Raw genomic sequence first — 3,716 nt, forward strand, 5'->3', positions numbered from 1 at the left:
TGTCCGGGGCGTTACAAGTTGGTATCAGAGCCGACCCTCGCGGTTACACGGATGTTTGCGGACAGGTGCACGGTCATGTTGTTCATGATGTTTGTGACCCGTCGTGGCACACGGCATGACATATGTACCGGACTGGATGCACAGACGTATGTTCCAAGAGGGAACGTTCCTGTGGCCCGACGAGGACGTTGGTTCCTCTGAGTGGGGGTGTATGTGATAGCCTGGCTTATTAGGGATGATAGACTACTCATATCAATATCCCTTCTTTTCCGGAAGCCCATTCGGACAGAACTTCAAAGTTAAGTGTGCTCAGATTGGAGTAGTTTCAGGATGGGTGACTGACCGGGAAGTTGCTCCCGGGTGCGCACGAGTGAGGACAAAGTGCGCAGAAAAGACTATTATTGATCTGTAGGGCCAGTCTAGATCCCGCCAGGAGTGACGACCACCGGCGGGTATGTCCGGGGCGTTACAAGTTCATCCCCACTAAGCTATTTCTCTCAACATGCAGCCTATCCACCTAAGCACACTTGCCACATCAGCGTTTTGTTAGGGACTTACATACGGGACCAACCAATGCCGCAATCCTGCCACATAAGCCTTCAGTTACTGCTAAAGGCCCAATACAATATGTCCTCACGAGCACCCTTTCACACTAATTCAGTGCTCTCGCAAGCCACACAAAATGTCCCCCTTCCCATTCCACTTCCACTTCCTCCTTTAATTCCCAACCCGTCCTCTGCCTCCATCAGTCTGCCTTCTTGGCCCCCCAAACAAATCTTCCTCCCTGGGACCTCCTAATCTCTCCCATCCAGTCCCCGCTAGCACATGTACCTATGCCCAACAGCCGGGTGGCTGCTCGACTCTTTCCACCTGCCGATCAAAGAGATGAGAAGGATAGGGCATGTGGCGGCTATCGCGCTGCCCCTGCTGGAGAAATTGTCGGTGTTCTGCCTGAACGCGGGTAACATATGCCCGTGGTGCTGGTCCTCCGAGGGTCGGGCTGGTGGTGAGGCCGGGCAGGGCTCCGTTTAGAGCAACGGCTTGGAGGGGCGATAGATCCATCTCCTCCCGCAGGTTCCGCCCCGGCTAATTCACCGACCATATTATACTGCAGGAATGGTGGAATTGCTTTTCCAAGCTGATGCTAAGGTATGGGTGTCTGTGAGCAAGCACGACATCTTTCTCCCTGTGATTAGAGGCTGATTAGACAGACTCTTGGTGTTTTTGATAGCGGATAGCTGTTTTGGTGACTCTCCAAATTTTGGATGGTATAGAAGGACGAGCTAAAATAAATGCTTCAGTTTGGGTTGGCTTGATTCAACCTGTTTCAAAATGATATACGTCTTGAGGATATGAGAGGGAAGAAGCATGATGGTGTGCATTATGCATCGCTACAGGACTTCGCTGCAAAGCCTACTTCTTTCAGGTACGATACTATGTATACACGGAAAAGTAGCTGCCATGCAGCAGTAGCAGTCGCCAGCTAGCATGGCCTTTCCCATCTTGGTGATCCGAACGAATATGTTTGCTTGAAAGTTATGTAGGTTATATACAAAATTTTAGGAATTCTATAACCTCTGCACATTTTCATGGCTATTTATATAGTCGGGTCATTCTCCTATTTCACGTGGCTAGGTGAGTTGCTAAAGTTTTCATTTACTGTTGTTTCCTTGCTATAGTGTGCTTGGTTAGTATGTTCATTAGTTGTTGTTTGTTCCCTCGGTTGTACAGCATTGTAAGGTTTTAAGGCCATTTGTACTTTTATTAATGTTAATTCAACACATTCAGTTCTCGCGTATGGTTAAAAAACGGTTCCATGTCTTAAGTTAACAAGAAGCAAGTTATTCTCGTTGATTTTCAGCTTCTACGGGCCCTCCAGTAGCACCATCTATAAGTGCCATATCTATCTATCTCAAGCTATTTTTGTTAAAGATCATGATATGTAAATATAGCATAATAAATTATCTTGCTTCTTTCCTGAAAAGGGTACTGAAGTCGTCGTCTTCTTTCATTCTTCTGGAGGACAAATTATACATTGTGTGCTAGCTGGTAATCATTTTCTTCGGAATAACTGGTAACCAAAATAACTGAAGCAATTTCAAAGTGATGTCTTACTTGCTGAGGACTAACTCTTAACTTTTTTCTAATTTATATTCTCTTTCTGAAGGTTACTTCCAATACATGCAATAGTCTGAAGGTATATGCATATTTACGTTTCTGAGGTAAGTCATACAAATGTTTTACTACAGATCATTACGGCTTGCTTCCTTTTTTATGAATTCCACAATAATTTTCTCTATACTTCCCTTTGTATAAGTGTTCCATGTAGATGTTAGGAAAAAGGCATATAGTACGGATGCATAAATAAATTATTCTACAATTTCATCTTTAACATGGGCGATCACATATCACTAAAACTATATAGTGCTCCCTAAATTATGAAGTTTTGGGGAACAGGAATTATGAACATTATGGTTAAACTTTGTTGAACATTCTGCATTACATTTACTCATTTTATCTGGTCAGCCACACTGAAAGAGTTTCACAAAGATACCAGTGTAACGACTATTTAGGTACACCCATAATCCTAAAAAAATCAACTAAGACTTACAAAATGTTATTGTTTGATATAATTTCCCCTGATAGTAGATTTTGCACAAAATCCTAGATGTTATCAGTCGTGTTACTGAGCCATTGGGAAAAGCAACACTGTCATCCACTCGCAACTCCTATTCTTCCATTCCCTTTTTAGGATCACATTTTCCAACATCTTACTATTGTATATTGCTAAAGATGTCTGGTGAAATTACTTTGTGAAATCCAAAAGTAATTCTAATACTAATTGATTTTAATGCAAAATAAATGTTTCTTCTCTAAATAACAAAAGTATCTTGATGATCACATGTTGCTTTTGTCTTGATTATGTAGTTTACTAACATGCAACAACTTCAACTTGACAGTTCTCCACTCAAGCATGGATGAAGATGTACATGGAAATGATTATGCATATTATGAGATCTAAAATTTCAGACAAGTGCGGTCTTTCAAATTTTCTCTATTACCCACTTTGTTTCAAATTCTCCTTTAAAGAATGGATGAAAACATGAGAATTAGGAAGCTATTTTTTATTTGAAAGCTTGGCAACAGCTCAATGGTAGCGTATATTGGAAAACTTTAACCGGTTGGTTCTGCGGTAATTGATTGTCCGTCTCTTTGTCTAAACTTGAATGATATAAGTAGGAGGATTGATCTTCCTTAACAACGCATAACATCAAATTTACGCAAAAATTCCCGCAGCAACGCGCGGGGAATCATCTAGTTAGAATAGTGTGTCCATGCACGGATGCAATGTGGCCAACGATGTATGCCATCGGTATCTCAAATTCAAACCAGTCTGACCTTGTTCAATGTGTATACATTACAACATGCTTGTTTCCAAACCACACTGCACAGATCTCCGTTATATTCATGCATGCATGGGTTTCAAACATCATGATCTCTTATTCAAATATTTGAATTCAACTTTACATTGATTATGACCTCACCTAGTCTTTTACACCCACACATTGGTCTTCTCTTTATAATTGTATCACTAACTTTCTCTCGTGCATGCATGCACACACACTACTAGTCGGCATTATCCATCGCACACATGCAATCTTTTTCTTCAAGTCGGTCTCCCATGAAGGCACACACACACACATCCCCCTCTCCAT

At 41.8% G+C, this 3,716-nt stretch overlaps 1 long non-coding RNA gene across 1 annotated transcript; it reads left to right on the forward strand.

The window, feature by feature from the left end:
* The first annotated feature begins 737 nt into the window (after positions 1-737).
* On the forward strand, positions 738-3,201 carry LOC125548430. Its single transcript, XR_007301087.1, has 5 exons — positions 738-1,149; positions 1,232-1,426; positions 1,986-2,074; positions 2,168-2,222; positions 2,961-3,201. It is a non-coding gene; the product is annotated as an uncharacterized LOC125548430 (long non-coding RNA).
* Positions 3,202-3,716: the final 515 nt, after the last annotated feature.

Source organism: Triticum urartu, chromosome 3 (assembly GCF_003073215.2).
Source record: "Triticum urartu cultivar G1812 chromosome 3, Tu2.1, whole genome shotgun sequence".
Lineage (NCBI taxonomy): Eukaryota > Viridiplantae > Streptophyta > Magnoliopsida > Poales > Poaceae > Triticum > Triticum urartu.